Source organism: Equus asinus, chromosome 27, assembly GCF_041296235.1.
Source record: "Equus asinus isolate D_3611 breed Donkey chromosome 27, EquAss-T2T_v2, whole genome shotgun sequence".
Taxonomy (NCBI): Eukaryota; Metazoa; Chordata; class Mammalia; order Perissodactyla; family Equidae; genus Equus; species Equus asinus.
This window is the reverse complement of record NC_091816.1, coordinates 33,517,038-33,536,530: the sequence shown is the minus strand read 5'-3', so window position 1 is coordinate 33,536,530 and position 19,493 is coordinate 33,517,038.

Genomic DNA, 19,493 nt, shown 5'->3' with positions numbered 1-19,493 from the left:
GAAAAATTGAGACTAGGGTGAAGCCATATACATTCACTGAGTCTCTGCACCTTTTTCTTTTCATTGAGGATTTCCTGGGCATCTTTAATGTTCAGATGTGTGTAAGGCTCTAGAAAAACAAATGTGAATGGCACGCAGTCCCTGCAAGCATGCCTTTGCTGTGTGAGGGAGGGTGGTCCCTACGTCTCAGCCATGGGCAGCCCGATCACCATTCAGTGGCACAGATCTAGTTCTATGAAACGGTTGGCTTTCTGTGAGTCTACCTGAAAAGATTGCAAAGAGAAATAGCCACCTTTAAAATATTGAATACATTGGGAAAAATGGTAGGCTTAATTGGTGTTACAATATCAGTATTTCACATTTTTACCACTAAGTGTTTATAAAGATTTTAGAATTCTGGTGACAGATATTCTTTAACAAGATACATTATAATGAATACTTGGGAATGGTTCCTGTCTCTTTTCCCAAATAAATATTTACCTTGATTCAAGCTGTTATTAACGCAGAGATTTTTCCCCATCGCAGCACTGAATACCACAACTTGACTCAAACAAGAAATCTTGTTTTTATCAACTCAACCCATCGAGAGAAGATGTGTCTTTTTATTTAGCTTCTCAGGTGCTAATCAATTGCTAATTATCTTTAACCATATTGACCTTCTTCCACTGTTTTTGCCGTATAGATTAACAAGTGACATTACAAGGAGCACAATTTCATGCATTGAAAGGAATGGATTCATGCATTATTCACTCCACATAAATACATGCACTTTTATTTGGAGCTTTCAAAGATCTCAGAAAGAACCACTGAGGAGAGAGACAAGCTGACAAAGGCAAGAATTGGGACAGGAAAGTTATATTCGATGGAAATAGAGAAAATAGACCAATCTTTGCAGAAATGAAGCTGTTAAAAAGGAAGCAAATAAATGCCTCCAAGTGTGTATTAGACCTCACGATGGGTGCCAGGATCTTGATCCCCAGAATCTTACCTGGCCACATGTGCAGCACCCTCTGCTGGATCCCAACAGGTATACACACAAAGAGCAAGTCCAGGCAAACGGGCACTCTAGTATGGTGCTTGCACTGGCCTCATGCTCTCTGGCTTCCTACTCTATGAACTAAGCCAATCCATTTTAGGCATAAAAAAGTACTTTTGCTTGAACTAAAGGGAGGGGAAATGAAGATAAGTGGCCTCCTGTAGGCTCCTCGCCCCTGACTTTCTCTTTGTTTTCTACTTGTCACCTAACGAAGGTGGAGAAAGTTGATGCCTGCTCTCAACCAGGAATAAGCTCTGACCCCTGATGGGTCATAAAGAGAAAGGATGAGAGGAAGTCTAAACTTACAAACCAAAGAGAATACCCCCAAAGAGCTGTGGTATCATAAAGAATGTATCTGTCTTCATCCCCAGTTCCTGCCAAGAAGCTTCAAAAGCCCTTGGAATTCCCTGAGTGACAATACTGTCTTTATTATGCTAATGAGGCAACTCCTGCTCTTCCCCCAAGATGGGGGACACAGCCTGTGATCAAAGGGTGGGAACTTTCAGCTGCCCGACCTCTGGGGAGGGGAGAGGGGCTGGATATTGAGTTTAATCAGGTGGCCAGTGATTTAATCAACCAATAAAATCCCAATAAAATTTTTGGACTCCAAAGCTCAGTAAACTTGCTGATCTGTGACCACACTGATGGACCTCGAGGGTGATACACTCTGACTCCATGAGGAGGGGCATGGAAGCTCTGTATCTGGAACCCTCTCATGCTTCACCCTATGCATCACTTCTTGTATCCATTGTAATAAAACTGTAATCCTAAGTATAGTACTTTCCTAGGTTCTATGAGTTGTTCTATGGAATTATCAAAACTGAGGGAGTGTGAGAACCCTGAATCTGTCACCAGTTGGTTGGAAGTGCAGACAGCCTAAGGACCCCCAAAGTGCAGCTGGCCTCTGAGGTCAGGGCAGTACTGTTGAGGACTGAGTCCTTATACACTGGAGTCTGATGGTAACTGAGTAGTTAGTGATACCAACTCAACACAATGTTGACATAAGGGAAACCATATCGTAGTAAAGAGACCATACTGTAACTTTGACTGATCTCTGACTAACTAACCCAGTTAGATTTGCACCCTCCAGGAGATCCACTTCCTCTGTAGGTTTTACGACCTCTGCTTGTGCACATACCTCCTGACTACGATAAGATGATAACTACGTTCTTTTGAGTTCCTTAGGAATGTGATGAGCCCCCAAACAGAACCTATGATGACAGCCATCATCAATGACAACTGAAAGATCTGGTTGGCGACTCCTGGGTCAACATTCCTAACCCCTCCCTAGGACCCACTGGCCTGTATAACTGCTTCAAGATTCTGTGCCCCCTTAAGATGGTTCTTTTGGACACTAGTCAGCCATCTTCCCTCTTGCTAGCAAGCTGTAATAAAATGCCCTTTCTCTGCCACCATCTTGCCTCTTGAGCATTGGCTTTTGTTTCCTGGCGAGCAGATCATCCCCTTTGTACAGCAACATTAGTGTCAGAAAGGAATTGCAATTCACCCACTTAGGCTGGAAACAGAACAAGAACACATTAGTCTTCCGTGTTTGGCTCTTCCCTTTGACACCACAGCCCCATAGTCCTCTTGACCTTGACCGCATTTGCCTCCAGCTCAGGAGTGCAGGGAGACAGCAGGGCAGGGAGCTCACCTTCTCTCTAAAGTGGTGGATGGTTCTCAAACCTTTTATTAAGCAACAGAACCCTTTTTCAAATAAAGTCTTATAAAAATTCAGAAAACAAAGTAGATAAAAGCATCATTTTATTAGTATTATTTAAGAATAACTTTCAATTTCACATTTTCACACTTACTAATCTAAAGCATTTAATGACGTTGAAGAATTAGCACATCAGTGGTCTCCAGTATGATAATGCTTGGTGTATAAAGTATATTTGACTGTGCATGTCATCAGAGGTTAAACGGGCTTTGTAAATAACATTCAGAATAGCTTTGGCCCAAAGTGGGCATTCCCTACCTCTAAAGTATATTGGCACATTCAAGACATTGGTCTTTTTTGTGACACATATAAGAATAAAACATTTTAAAAACAAGCATTAGAAGTAATGAAGAATCATTCACTTTTTTCAGTGAAATTATTTTCAAATGCTACAGAACACCTAAACACACCCTGCATAAAACAGTTTGACTACCCAACCTCTGTCCTAACAGGTAATGAGGATTTGAGTTCTGAGTGAGGTAGGGAGCTAGAAATGAGACCCCTGCATAAAACTGGAAAATCCTCAAATGGCTGAACCCTGAATGACAAGGTCAGTCACAAGAAATCCACTCTTGCCACAAAAATACAATGAAGTTTGTCTCTACCTGAGCTCTAGTTAAAAAAGAAAAAGACAAGAAAGGATTCTATAAGAATTGAATGACTGAGTTCACATCTAACTAGAGCGAGAGTCAGCAAACAATGGCCCACATACCAAACGTCCAACCACTGGGTTTTGTGGATAAAGTTTTGTTGAAAAACTACTATGTTCATTGTTTACATATTATCTATGATTTCTTTCACACTACAATAGCAAAGTTGAGTAATTGCAAGAGACTGTATGGCCCACAAAGCCCAAAGTATTTACTATCTGACCCTTTACAGGTAAAGTTTGGCAACCCCTAAAGTAAAACATGAAGTCCCAGTTTACTCTGCCCGGGTTTTTCAGGAATATCCAAACCAGCTATCATCATCATTGAGTGAAGGGAAAGTAAAGACATTTCAGACAAAGACTAAGACCACCTGCAACTCAGAGAGCCTTGCTGCATGAACTCTTACAGGAGGCACATCTGAAAGAAGGATGCTAAACCCAAAGGAAGGAGTAAAACGAGTCAGGAGGAGTTAGGAATTGGCCAGCATGAGGGTAAATTCAAACAAACACTGACTATGTAAAACAGCAAAAATAAAACATTTGGGGAAATTAAAAACATGTTGGAACTGAAATATGGAAGTAAATGCACATAAAAAAAGGAAGTAATTAATCAGAGTTAAATCTTCTTAAGTCTTTATATGGTTCAGTAGAAGATAGAAATACTGAATAACAGATTTTGTTAAATACAGTGTGCATATTTTAAAATATAAAGATAATCACTGAGAGAATAGAAATAAAAGAAGTAAATTACAATTCAATGAAAAGAGGTGAATTAAGGAAACACAAACCAACAAAAAAGTAAATATAAGAAGTAAAGTAAAAGAATGAAAAATAGGAAGTATAAATAAATCCAAATGTATTTATCATAACAATAGGACTTTACTTACAAATTCAATGACAGACACTAATAATTGCGGAAAGAAAATAAATTCTATGTCATTTAGAAGAGGTTCACCTAAAACACAATGACAAAGAAAGGTTGAAGTAAAGTGACTGGTTGAAATAAAGTGATATATAACATTAAGCAGAAGAAATGGTCTTAATGCAAAAAGCAATAGTAGAGTTACAGAGAATTATATAAGGAGGAAAGGATCAATTCACTAGGAAGATTATCATAACTTGAGTGCTCGGGGGACCTAAATAATACAGCCTCAAAACCTATACAAATTCTATGCAAAGAAAAAAAATTAACTATAAGGACAAGTGGTCAAATCTACAGCCATGGAGGAGATTTTAATACACTAGTCTTAACAAATGATAGACAAAGTAGAAAAAAATAAAAAGTAGAGAAAATATAAAACAAAACAATAAATAACTTTAAACCCATGAGCATATATTGAGCTCTGCACCCAACAATTAGAAAATATATTTTCTTTTCAAATACACATGGAACATTTACAAAAATTGACTGCACACAAAGTTGCATAGACATTCTCAACAAATATAATTGAATCAATATCATACTGACCATGTTCTTTGACCATAAAGCAATAAAATTAGAAGTAAATATCCAACAGCACAACAAAAAGAAAGTCATGTATTTAGAACTTATAAGCTTTGAGTATCAGTGCAAAGAAAGCTTTGTGAGTCAGCATTTTTCTGCCCTCCTCCTAGAAATCATAAAAAAGCAATAAGGAGAACAAAGATATTTGCAAACTCCTTTTTTTCCAGTGAAACTAGGAGACAGATATAACCTGTGGACCACAAATTATGTATAAAGGCTGCAAAAGCCACTGATTTGGGGCAAAAGCTGCACAAGAGGAACTGAAGGGAAGAGGACACAGTGGCGAGCAACGTTGAAAAACACCAGCACAATGCACCTCTTCAGAGTGAAGGAAACTGAAGGCAACAGTTGTGTCCCTGCTTTGCAACCCGGGTGTGCAGCCCAGAAGAGCAGGGCTAGGCTGGCTCCCGGGTGCTCCAGGTAAACCAATGAGGCAGGGTGCACCCATGAGAGTCAATGCACAGCTGTCTCCATGGCAGCCGGAATTTGTCTCTCAAATATAAAAACTACAACAAACTGTATGAACATACCAGAACTCGGGGAGCACTGTTTCCGTGAGACCTCCTGGGGAAATTTAAATAAAGGCTGAATCTCAGCCAAACAAGATTGAGAAATAACAGCCGAAGTAAAGTCTGTGGTGTTTAAATATAGAACTAAGACATAAACAAATATAAGGATGAGGGTTGTAGATGGTAATGTGTATGTTACATGCCCCAGCAATGTAGAAAGGATTCGATTACTAGAAATGTTGGGAAAGGGAGAAGAAAGATGGGAAATGAGAGTAGGTTCATTGAATGCTGAATCCTCAATAGCTGGGAGTTTTAAAATCTAGCTTAAAGCTAATACAGTAATTAAAGCATAAACATATATAATAGTACTAAGACAAAACTATGAATAATAATATTAACAAATATAAAAGAAGTGGTTCAGGAGTGGAACTGGAGAGAAAAAGCAAACAAGCTAATTTTATCATTCTTCTTGGACGGGAACTAATAGAAGTTATTTAAGGAAATGGAGTTCTGAGGTTATTATGTGACAGTATAAAAGTAATCTTTGAATAAAAACATCAACTTTACTAATTATCAAAATAATTAAGCAAAGAAACAAAGTAAACAGTCACATAGTTAATACTTTTTTAATAGACTTTATTTTTTAGAGCAGTTTTAGATTCACAGCAAATTTGAGCAGAAAGTACAGAGATTTCCCATATACCCCCTGCCTCCACTCCATGCACAGCCTCCTTCACTATCAAAATCAGAGTGGTACACTGTTACAATCATCAGAGTGGTACATTTGTTACCACGAATGAACCTACATGGACACGTCATCACCCAAAGTCCATTGCTTACATTAGGGTTCACTCGTTGCACAATCTACGGTTTTTGACAAATGTATAATGACTTGTATCCACCAGTATAGTATCATACAGAAAATTTTCATTCCCCTAAAAGCCCCTCTGAGCCACCTATTTGTCCCTCTCTCTCCCCTAACCCTTGACAATCACAGATCTTTTTACTGTCTCCATAGTTTTGCCTTTTCTGGAATGTCACGTTGTTGGAATCAAACAGTATGTAGCCTTTTCAGATGGGCTTCTTTTGCTTAGCAATATGCACTTAAGTTTCCTCCACGTCTTTGTGTGGCTTGATAGCTAATTGTTTTTAGCCCTGGGTAATATTCCATTGTCTGGATGCACCACAGTTTATTTAACCATTCACCTAATGAAGGATATCTTGGTTGCGTCCAAGTTTTGGCAACTATGAATAAAGCATTATAACTATGAACATTCATGTGCCCGTTTTTCTGTGGACATAAGTATCAAATCATTTCAGTAAATACCAAGGAATATGATTGCTGGATTTTATGCTGGCTGTGGGGACGAAAGCACCAAATCTTAACCAGTAAACCACCAGGGTTGGCTAAAAGGACTTAGCTCATATATTATAAGAAAAAGATTTTCAGATTGGATCACAAAGCAAAACCAAAAAAGATAATACAGAAAATTGGGTCAAGTCATATCAGGCAAATGCATTGCAGGACCCTCAATCTTATTGTCCGATAGGGGCATTCAAATAATGTGAAACTATTAAATGAGTGTCCTAAGGAGGCACTTTATAATGGTACAGGGTAAACTACACAATGAAGATATAGCAGTTGTGACTATCTGTGTACCAAATAATATAGCAGCAACAGTCATAAAGTAAAATGAAGAGATGCCAGAAAAAGTAAACAGAAATAGTAAGGGTGGAATTTTTATCTTTGATTCTCTGTAGTTTGAAAATTATATGCCTAGGTATAGTTTTTCTAGTATTTATCCTCCTTGGTATCCTGTAAGCTTCCTGGATCTGTGATTCAGTGTCTGACATTAATTTGGGGAAATTTTCAATCGTTATTGAGAAATATTTAAATATTTTGTCTGTTCCTTTCTCTCTTTCTTCTCCTTCCGGTAGTCCCATTATTCATATAACTTTTGTGTCAACCCACAGTCCTTGGATGTTCTGTACCAATTTTTTTCAGTCTGTTTTCTGTTTCAGTTTTGGAGGTTTCTATTGATATATCCTCAAGCTCAGAGATCCTTTCCTCGGTTGTGTCCAGTCTATTAATAAGCCTGTCAAAGGCATTTTTATTACTGTTACTATGTTTTTGATCTCTAGCATTTCTATTTGGTTCTTTCTCAAAATTTCCATCTCTCTGCTTATATTTCCCATCTGTTCTTACATGCTATCCACTTTATTCATTAGAGTTCTTAGCATGTTAGTCATAGTTGTTTTAAATTTCCTGTCTGATAACACCAACACCACATCCCTGCCATATCTGAGTCTGGTTTTGAGGCTTGCTCTGTCTCTTCAAACTGTGTGTTTTTCCTTTGGGGATGTCTTATAATTTTTTCTTCATAACTGGGCAAGATGTACTGGGTAAATGGAACTGCCATCAATAGTCCTTCAGTAGTGGTGAGGTGTGGGGGAGGAAGCATTCTGTAATTAAGTCTCAGTCTTTTAGTGAGCCTGCATCTCTGGACTGTGAATTTTAGACATGCTTCTCAGTTTGGGGTTTTTTTCCCCTTAGATGGGACAGGATGGCTATAGGGGGCTGGAGTTGGGTATCTCCCTTCCTCTAGATCAGTTAGGCTCTGACAAAATGGTTCCCCTGTAAGCACACCTTTTATATGCAAATCAACAAGCCCAGAGCCCATACTCCAAACTGCCTCCTCTATCTGGCTCTTATACTCCACTTAGCAATACTCCTCCTCCCTAATCACCCCAGGACCAAGGACCAGACAACTAGGGAGAGCCCCTGTGCCCTGGAGCCCACTGAAATTATTCAAGCTAGCCAACCCTAGTCCTGCTTATCTTGCTGTGCCTCGCGTTTCCCACAAAAACCACAATAAAGGCTCCTCCCATGCTTTCTCCCCACTCTTTCTGCTTCCTGACCAACCCTGTGTGGCCCCACATGGCACACCTTGTCTCAGGAACTGTGAGTAACAAACTCTTCAACGGCAGTTGTCTGCTGATCCGTTGGCCTCACTATACCAGAATAATGATAGAACCTTCCTTTCAAAATGTCTGCTAACATCAACTGTTTGCAAGAAATGCGAAGAAACCTCAACTCTCATGTGGTGGCTGGTAGGAATGTAAATTGTTAAAATCACTTAAGAAAACAATTGGAAATATCCAGTAAGCCTACAGATTTGCATACCCTTCTGCCTGTCAAATCTTACTTCTAGAAAAACTTTCCTATCTGTGCCCAAAGAAACATGTCTAAGAAGAATCAATGCAGTCTACTTTTTCAAAAGTCAAAAGAGTAGAGACAACAGTGCACCTGGGTAGGAGAATGGATAAGTAAACTGATACAAGAGCCTATTATGCAGTTAAAATGATTGACTAGATTCACACGTAACAAGCGAGAAAAGATCTCGAAAACAGTTAAGTGACAACATTATACACACTGAAGATGACTAAGAGGATCTGCCCAGCACCTACAGACAACTATAGATCCAGTTTTTATGGAGCAAAGTAAGCCTGCAGCCCATACCTTCTGAAGAATGGGTATATGGGGGAGGGGGGGATGTCAATCAAGTGACATTTTCAGGCTTCTATTCGTGGATGAGACACTTGCTTAAAATTTGGATCTTTGATATAACATATGAACTTGGTGCTTCCTCCAAAAGAACTGTGCAAAATCTTTTCTCCCTTAAGCCACAGGTAAGGAATCTCATTAATAGTAATGCTAGTTGGCTTATTGCAAAATGCATATTAGTGACCTTGAAAGAGTTTGTCCCTCACAGCAGCATCTTCTCTTTTGAAAGACAATGAGGCCCCTCCTTTGATGGCACCCCTATGGGGTTGGGGCAGGTGGAGAGGCGGGGGGGGGGGGGGGGGGGGTATGACGTGGAACCTGTTTTCCTTGATATTATCCTTTCTTTTCATAGAAGACAAAACAAAATTGAAAATGAGTATAAAGCTCTTGTTCCCTTGTTTGATTTAATATTAGCACTCTAATATCATATGTGGTCCAGGCAGAGAAATATTTTTCTAGATTTTCATTCTGGTACCTTCCACCATCTCTGGCACATCACAGAAAAGCATTGTAATCTACTCACCATTGCACGAGCACTTATGGGCAGAGTTATTGCTATATTGGTATTCGTGAATTTGGGGATTCAGAAAGGTCTCCAGAAGCTGCTTCTCAAGTGTCAGGAATCTCTTGTATTTTGGGGAACATTCTTTTTAGCAAGTAAGGCCTATCTTGTTATTTAAAGCATTTTGCTCAGACATGTCACATCTTCCTTTCTTGGCACTAACTCCCAGTACAGATAAGTGTTAGATAGGCAAGTGTTAAGCACCGCTTTATATTTCCATTTCCCCGAGTGTCAGCACTAATAAACCACAGCGTCAATATGTGCTTTCCCTACTTTGAGGTACCAAGCAGAGGCCTCCAGAAAAAGATACACAGCCATGGGGGGAAAACAAGTAAACTGTAGAGTGCTTCGTAAAAGTCTTAGGAGGTTTGACACAAAACAATGATGTTTCCAAATAGCAGAGAAAACTATCAACAGTTGAGAGACATTATAAATAACCTGGAAAGAAGATTTTAATCGTATTTAGAGATGTTTTTCTCCGAAATTGAATAGCAATATATGTTCAATGTAAAAAACTAATAAACACAGAAATACACTCCCTCTCAAAATTACTTTTAATCTCAGCCCTAAAGAAAATGTTGTTAATATCTCAGTGTATGTTTTAAATATATTTATGAATATGTTTATACACATTTATGAACATATGTGATTATATACTATGTTTTTAGATTTATAAGGCCATGTTTTGCCAATTGCTTTTTTTACTTAGCAATTTATTATTAATATTTTTCCATGACATGTCTCTTGACATGTCAAGAAATAGTATCCTTTAAAATAATTTTAATGATTGCATGATATTCTCTTCCATATATTTAGAAAAACAGTACCATAATTTACAAACCAATCTCCTATTGATAGAAATTTGGATTATTTAAAAGTGTTTCACTTTTATAAGCAAGGTTATGATAAATGTACTCACACATACATCATTATACAACTTTATAATTATTTCCTCAGGGCAAATTCGCAGAAGTAGAATTACTAAAACTTCTCTGCTTTTCAATTTTTTTATTTAGAAAAACGACAAACTTATAGAAAAGTTGTAAGAATAGCACAAATATCCTTGTTCTCTTCATCTGGATTTCCCAATTGTTGACATTTCTCCACGTTTACTTGTACTTCTCCCTCATTTGTTATCTTTGTCTCTTTCTTTCTCTCTCTCTTGACATTCCACACCATATACTTTAGTATTTTTTCTTAAGAACAAAGATATCCTCTATAACCACAACAAATGATTAAACTCGGGAAAATTAACATTGATGCCATGTTGTTATCTAACTTGCCAACCATATTGTAATCTTCTCAATTGTTCCAAAACTATCTTTTCCATTTTTTCCATCCACAAGCCAATCAAAGATCACGCATTCCATCTGTCCTCTCCTTTAACCTAGATCAGTCCCCAAGATTTTTTTCCCTGAAGTTGATCTTTTTCAGGCCAGTTGTTTTTCAGAAGGCCCTTCAGTTTAGATTTGTTTGATCGTTTGCTCATAATTCAATTCAGGTTAAACCTTCTCTGGCAGCAATATTTAATAGGTGATGTTGTGTCTTCCAGATAGCGCATCAGAGATTACACGATGTCAATTCGTTCCATGAGAGTTGATGCTAAATTTGATCATTTGTTTAAGGTGTTGTCTGCCAGTCTTTTCAATTATAAAAGTACCTTTTCTCCTTTACAACTGAAAAATGGTCTGTGTGATGACGTACACTTTTTTAATGCTTTAGTCTTATGTCGCTAAGTTCCCCTCCAGAAAGGTTGACCCATTTCTAAGCGATAAGCAGGAGTTGGAAAAGTTATTCACTGGGGAAGAATATGGAACAGACGGTTAGAAGCCTTCAGTGTCTCTAGAAAGATAAATTCACTGGATTTGTTTGAGGAAGTGTATGCACTTCTGTTTTCTCACCAAGAAAACCAGAAGCTATAAATGGCCCACTCTTTCTAAGTCTTTCCATTCAAAAGATGAATGTTTGTGGGTGTGCTGTTGCTGCTGTGGTTATTGTAGTTTTCTTTCCTATAATGTAAGAGTTTGATAAGTAAAAGAATCCTGGGCAGCTATGATTTGAGTTTAAGGTTAAAACCGTGTGCAGGTGTCTACATACCCTCTGATAACCGTATCTTCAACTGTTATTGCTCCTTACTTTCCCTGGGCCTCCTACCCAGCCATCACCACGTTTAACCATTTTCACCTTGCTTCTTCTGAGCTTTACGTCTCCTCTGATCCTGACTTTGTCTCTCTGATCTCAGCCTATCCTGACTTCTGGATTGGCACCTCCCTGCTGACCCATGACTTGTCTCTTAGTCACTGTCAGGGTTTCATCTCATGCTCACTCCTAGCCCTCGGAATCCTGTCCTGTACTTTAATCCAGTAAGTAGCTGTCTCAGTCTGTTTGGGCTGCTATAACAAAATACTATAGACAAGGTGGCTTATATACAACAGAAATTTATTTCTTACAGCTCTGGAGGCTGGGAAGCCCAAGCTCAAGGTGCTGGCAGATTTGATGTCTGGTCAAAGCACACTTCCTGGTTCATAGATGGCCTTTTCCCTATGTCCTCGCATGGAAGGGGCGAGAAGCTTTCTGAGGCATTTCTATAAGGGCACTAATCCCCTTCAAAAGGGCTTCACCCTCATGACCTAACCACCTCCCAAAAGCCCCACCTCCTAATATCATCACCTCAGGGGTTAAGTGTCAACATATGAATCTGGGGGGATACAAACATTCAGACCGTAGCATAGCTCTTTCTCTCATCCCAGGGTCTGGTTTCCATGACAGACTCTGGCCTCAAAAGACTGACCCAGGACAGTGAGCCTGGGCAGAACCCAGAAAATCCAGTCAAAATATACTTGCTAGATTAGGAAATGAATGACATAGAATGAGATATGGTAGAAAGATATTGGTTTTCTAAACCTTGGCCCAAATTATCCCCTTATCCTATAGAAAATAAGACCAAAAGAGAGAGAGAGAGAGACATACTTTCTGGTTGTTGAACTAAATGACACATATAATTAGACTCATATCCAGCTCTTCTTCAGTCGTCTCTCTCTCAGCCAGTGCTGTGTTTGAGCTGGCTGTCCTGGATGCGCACATTTTCTCCATCTCTTTCCCCACCAGTGTCAGCTCATCGCCCATAGCCTCTTGTCCCTTCTAAAACCCCTTAATTTCCACCTATTTCCCAAACTCAAGCTACTGATCCTAGCTAACTTCCAACTGTGAACCGCGGATTTATCAAACCGTGTCCCTCCTGTGATGAAGCAAAGTGTCAACTCAACATCGACTCCCATTCTGTGTGGGTTCTCTGATTCACTGTGAGCTGGCCTCTGCTCCTTGGGTCGCTGACCTCGGTTGGCCATTATTGTCCCATCCTTCCTACAGACTTCCTGTTTGCTGACCCCATGCCTGACTTCCAATTCAGAGCCCACCTTTTCCTAACCTCGTCGGCCTGCTCTGATATGGATGTTTGTGAGTGTTCTAACAATGTGTGACTAAGTCATGGTCAAGTGATTACCCTCATAATGTAGTTTTCCACTGTGACAAAAATAAGCCAAATATATCTGGCCCATTCTCTCACACTCTTTATGCATTAAAATGGGAATTAGAAAACTTCTATAAAGGGCCAGATAATAAAATATTTCAGATTTTTGGGGCCAAGAGGCAAAACCAAGAATATTTTGTAGATATTATATAATAATATATATAATAAGAAATAAAACAAATTTCTACAAATGGTTCATTGATGAAATTCAAAATATAATAATAATTGAGTACATTTTTTGTAATACAGTTCTACTACTGAGAAGAAAGGAATTCTTTTTCAGGGAGTGAGTAACATTTCACTTAATTAGGAATCAGTTACTGTTCTTTATCATCAAAATCAATTACAAATGTTCAACTGTTAGTGTTGATCTATAATGAGATTTCATGTATTTAATCTTTGAAAACATCTTTTCACACAGATGGGAGCTGTCAAAAACTGATATAAATCCATGAACATATGGTTTTAATTGAGGATATTCATCACTTGAAAACCAATTTTTAGAATTCTATTAGAATCTTCTGCTTTAGCATGTTACTACACTGCAGAGGGATTACTGCCAGTTGACAGTTAGGTGGGAGCTCCTCAGTTGCAAGGTTAAATGGATTCTGAGGGCCAGCCTGGATGGCCTAGTGGTTAAACTTCAGTGCACTCTGCCTCGAGGCCCTGGTTCGGTTCTGGGTGCAGAACCACACCACTCATCTGTCAGTGTCCATGCTGTAGCGGCAGCTCACTTAAAAAAAAAAAGTGGAAGATTGACAACAGATGTTAGTTCAGTGCAAATCTTCCCCAGGAAAAAAACAAAAAAAGATTTTGAAATATGGGAATTTCCCTTGCTCTTGCTTGTGTCAGGGCCCAAAATGTGCTGCTGAAGCTATGTTTTGAGCTTAAGAATTACAACCACTGCTTCCACGTCTTGGCTATTGTGAATGGTATTGCAATGAACATAGGGGTGCGTAAGTCTCTTTGAATTGTTGATTTCAGGTTCCTTGGACACACACCCACTTGTGAGATAGCTGGGTTAATATGTTCTCTTGCATAAAAAAGGAAAAGGTAGACTTAAATTAAGCTGCCAAGAACTGCACATAAACCACCCCCAATCTGATCCATGCCATACCCTATAATCTGGGCATAACCATGAGAGTGTGGTGCACAGTTACAGGCCATCAGTAATATGAGTCACAGCAGAAACAAATGGAAAGTCATTGATCTAGTGTGACCAAAATCAAAAGCAATCTATACTCAGAATCCAGGTGTTTTTCTCAAGGCAGCCAGGCCCAAGTCAAGGTCAAACAGGGACCCTCAGGGGCCCATGTCCACAACTGGAGCTAGTTAATAAATGTGGAGGCCAAGCAAAAAGTGTCACTATACTTGAAACTTGAAAGACTGCTGAGCTTTTCCTCTGGCTTTGATGAATTGCATAGATATTTTCCTTAATCAAGTCTCAGGGTCTGAGAAAAGCAACTTAAAGCAAACAGAGTCTGAAGAGAGGCTAACAGATGAATGGAAAGGTTGAAGAGTTGAGAGAGAGTATAGCATGAGATAAAGTGAGTAAATAACTAAAATGTAACTGCTGGGCTCTCTCTAATATCCTCCTGGGCTGTAAGACGGCTCTCACCTGATTGCCACCAGGATGCTGCAAATACATGGGAATTTAATTACCCCTAAAGGAAGGCTCTAAAAGCCTATGTTCTGAGAATTTTTAATGTTCCTGCAGTATCTTTGGAATTGTGGCTCTAAAACCACACATGGTGTTCCCAAATAAATTGGATACACAATGAAAAAAAAAAAAAAAAGAATTACAACCACTGCTAAACTGTGTAGCAAAGAGATCTTACTTTATGTTTTAACTTTGGACAATACTGCAAGTGTATAAAGTAGCTTGACAGTATCTGTGATTCAAATACTAATTGTCAAAATGACTTTACAGCAATGTAAGTGTTGCATATACCCACTGCCTTGCCTTGTAATTTTATGTTGAATTCATTTAAAAATGTTATCAAGCCTACAGCAAAAACTACTTTCCAAAGCCTTTCAGTGTTCCACTGTTGTGGTTGAGAATTGCTCTTCTCATTCGAAAAAATTTCAATTTTGATCCTGAGCTATAAAAATCTCCATAAAACTTTACCACTGCTGAGCCATCAAACTGCTATGTGGCAAAACAAGTCAAGATGTTTGGCTCTTATTTCTAACAGCATTTTACAGCACTGACAATGGTTAAGTCTACGAAAGCAAATGAAATTTAACATTGATACTACTGGTTTGATAACATAAAATATATTGAAACATTTTCTGCACAATTAATAATAAAATAAATAACCATAGGCTTTAAACACTTTGCATTTCCACAAGCTTTGTAAATTTGTCCAACTAAAACCTTTTCTGCTCCATGCATATTTTACCAGCATCAATTCTAACACATCTTATCAGATTCCACTTCAGTTTGTACTTAGGGTTTCCTCAATTTCTTTCATGTATTCTCATTAGGAGTTGTTATATATAAATTATTCATAGGTGTTGGTTCTTTGTTACTTTAAATTCATCATTAACTTCTCAAATAAACAACTGCTGAGTAATATTGCTAACATCTGTCATCTTATCAAGAGCCAAGGAAAACTACTTAAAATTATTTGCTTTGTGGTTTGACTATTATTCCCAAATTCCTCAACTCTTCGTGCAACTATTCTTGCTGAAAGGCTGATCGTCTTAAACAAGTTTATTTTCTCTGGATATATTCCTTTGACTGCCAGTCAAACTTGATGTAGTTAATTAACTCACCATTGAGAAACAGCTTTCCTTGCTTGGCCAACAAATGAGCCACTTGGAAAGTTACCTCTCTTGCAGCCTCGCTTTCGTTGCTAATTTTTGTGAAGAAGTTCTGCTGTGATGAGCTATTCTGTTTTAAATTTTCCAAACTTTTTCAATCTTTGCTTTCCAGTGAGTTAGGAACATTGTGATAAGAGCCTCATCTGATAATGATGATGCATAATGTATTTTTTTAGTGCAGCTATTTATTATAATCATCCTATAATAAATAAAATCATTTAACATCTAAATAAATAACAAATTAATTGACACTCTACTTTGCCTTAAAATTGTGACATTCAAAGTCCACTTTTTCCTTCTTTTTTTTATTTTTGTTTTGATATTAAGAGAATGCTTTGGATGATAAGAAATAAATAAAATAAAATGGCATGGTTGAAACGCACTTGGTTGAAAGTTGTGAGTTCACTGTGATCTGCGGTACACTGAGCAACAGCTCCAAGTGATGAGAGGTTCACATATTTATACTCTGTCATTGTAGCCCAAAAGTGACCATGGACAGAACGTAAATCGATAGGCATGGCTATGCTCCGATACAACTTTATATAAGGATGCTGAAATTAGAAGTTCACATAATTTTCATGTGTCCCAAAATAATATTCTTCTTTAAGATTGTCTCCACTCTTTTATAATATAAAAACTATTCCTAGCTCATAGGCTATAGAAAAACAGTAGTAAGGTGGGTTTGGTCCACAGGCTGTAATTTGTTGATCCCTGTGTTAAAACAAAGAGCGAGTGAAGGTTAAAAGGACGTAACATCTAGCAACATTACATCTTTACTTAAGTGAGTTTTTAACAGTTGCTCTGATAAAAAGCCAGCACTACACAAGAATCTATATGGAATAGGAAATGAGGGTGGTGGTGTCTAATCTGATTCCAACGTTTGAGATATTGAGCAGTGGTGGTGCCCAGTAGACACACACATCCCATTAGTAAGTCATTGTGGTTATTTCAGAATGAAATACATCATTTTATTTTTCAATTTTTGTGTTTTTTCAAATGGCTGCTAAATTACTAGGCCACAACTATTTATTCACTTATCTGAAATTCTCTACTTAATAGAGTCATCATATATATTTAAAAACTTTATTCTTTTTAGAGCAGTTTCAAGTTTACAACAAAATTGAGAGGAAGGTACAAAGATTTCCCACATACTCTGTTATGACTTTGTTAGATTACCAGTTGTTAAGTGGACCACAGGGTGCTGTTGGTGTGTCCCAGTTCAACAACAGACCACAAGAGAAATTGAAATAAAGAATTTTATTATTCACAAGTCCTGGAGGAAGTACCCAGCACTCCTCAAGGGGCCACACAGGCAGCTCAAGGCAGAGTGAAGACAGAGAGAGACAAGACCTGGGGTGCATGCCTCTCTTAGGGTCCATGGGTGAAGTGCTTTGGGGTTCTCTGGATAAGACCAGATTGGTCAATTCAAACCAAAAGAGCAGAGCTTTGGTAAGCCCCACAGGAGTCTCATCTAAAGGGTGCTTAAGACACATTGGTGATGGAAGGCAGGAGAGACCATTGATCACAAGGGCCGGAGGGGGAAGTCATATAAGGACTTACATTTGCTTGTGACTCTGTGGGCTGCTATCTGGGGCATGAGCATGCATGAGGGGCTCTTGTCAGTTTAAGGTCCCTGCAGGCCACTTGGCCAAACAAAATGGATGCTGAGGCAGCAATACCATGAAGTAGCTTAGCTAAACTCTCAACAATCACTCACTAGAATAGTAGATTTTTCACCAAGGATGAAACTACAATGACTCATTGTTATCACCCAAAGTCCATAGTTTACATGAAGATTCATTCCTAGTGTTGTACATTGTGTGGGTTTGGACAAATGTGTAATGACATATATATATCATTACAGTGTCATACAGAGTACTTTCACTGCCCTAAAAATCCTCTGTTCTCTCCTATTCATCCTCCCCTCCCCCCTGCCAAAGCCTGGAACCACTGATCTTTCTGCTGTCTCCATAGTTTTGCCTTTTCCAGAATGTCACATAGTTGGAATAATACAATAGGTAGCCTTTTCAGATTGGCTTCTTTCACTTAATCACATGCACTTTTCTTTCACTTAATCATGTGCACTTGAGGTTCCTCCATGTCTTCATGGCTTGATAGCTCATTTATTCTCTGTGCTGAATAATATACATTGTCTGCATGGACCACGGTTTATTTAACCATTCACCTGCTGAAGAACATCTTGATTGCTTCCAAGATTTGACAATTGTTGTGAATAAAGCTGCTATAACAGCTTTAGGGTTTTACAGGGACACAGGTTTTCAGATCCTTTGGGTAAATACCAAAGAGCGTGATTGCTGGGGCATATAGTAAGAGCATGTTTAGTTTTTGATAGATATATTTTTTAGACTAAGATGCTGTGAAAAAGTTGTTGAGACACTAAGGATCCATGAATCTAACAGGTTTGGGAACTTCTGATCTAAACTCTGACTTAAGTAAGATGCAGCTCCTTCCAGAAGAGGCTGGGCCTCCTGGAAAGACCATCCTTCTCCCGCACAATTCAATGTCCACAGTTCAGAAGAAGGGAAAGAGATCCTTGTGCCCAGGACTCTTCTTTCCTAATAACTTCAATGGGAAATAGAAATAACCCAAAGAAAGGAAATGATAAGAACAGAAAGAAAAGCAAATGGGGAAAAGCAGACGGGGAGCCGATATTTCTATGCCATGGTGATTTTCTTCTCCCTTTCCAGAGACACGCTGCCTTCTCTACATTGTGTACCCCAATCATTTCTAATCTCAGGCTTCTTTGTTGATTTGCTTAGGCTGTTACAGTGGAATTTGCTTTTATTGAATTCTCAGCATGAAAACAATCCTTGCTGAAAGCAAAATTGTGTGTAAAAGTGTATCTTCCTTCTAGACAGTGATATGAGCAGCCTCCGTGAATAGATGGGCACTGGAAGTAAATGATGGGCAAGACATCTACCCTCCCTTTGGAGCTGTTCACAGTGCCTAAACATTTCCACAGGACAGAGCTACCAAGAATGAGGGCAGAATAGGGTGGAGCTGTAGAACCACTTCATTGGATTTACGCAGGGCCCCTACTGTCTCATCCGTGGAGACCTGGACCTTCATGTTATCTGCAGTATCCAACAGTCCTGGGAACCCCCGTCTCCTGCCAGTGCCTCAATGCACTTTGCAATTCTGCCATATCAAACCACCATGCATCTCAAAATGCAGCATGCCAGGCTGTTCGCTCTGCCTAGGAGATCCATTCCTTCCATCCATCTGAGGAAGATCTAGTTTTCTTCCAAGAACTAGAACAGGGGCTCCTTGACCCTCTTAAGGCAAATAAATGATTCCTTCTTTCTTGCAACTGCTGATGCTCCTGCTACATATCTTCGGTTTGTGCTCATCATAGCAAATTGCAGTCAAGTGCTTACATTTCTGTCTCCTATATTAGGATTTGACCTTTCTGAGGACAAGCCTCTGTCTCTTCTCTTTGTCTCACAATTGCCTAGAACAGTTTCTGGCACATAAGAGACCCTCGACGAGAACCTGCTGATTGAGTAAATGAAAAGTTGAATATCATCAGCAGCTTTCTGGAGCCCTGTGCTGTAGAAGAAATCTTAAGATGT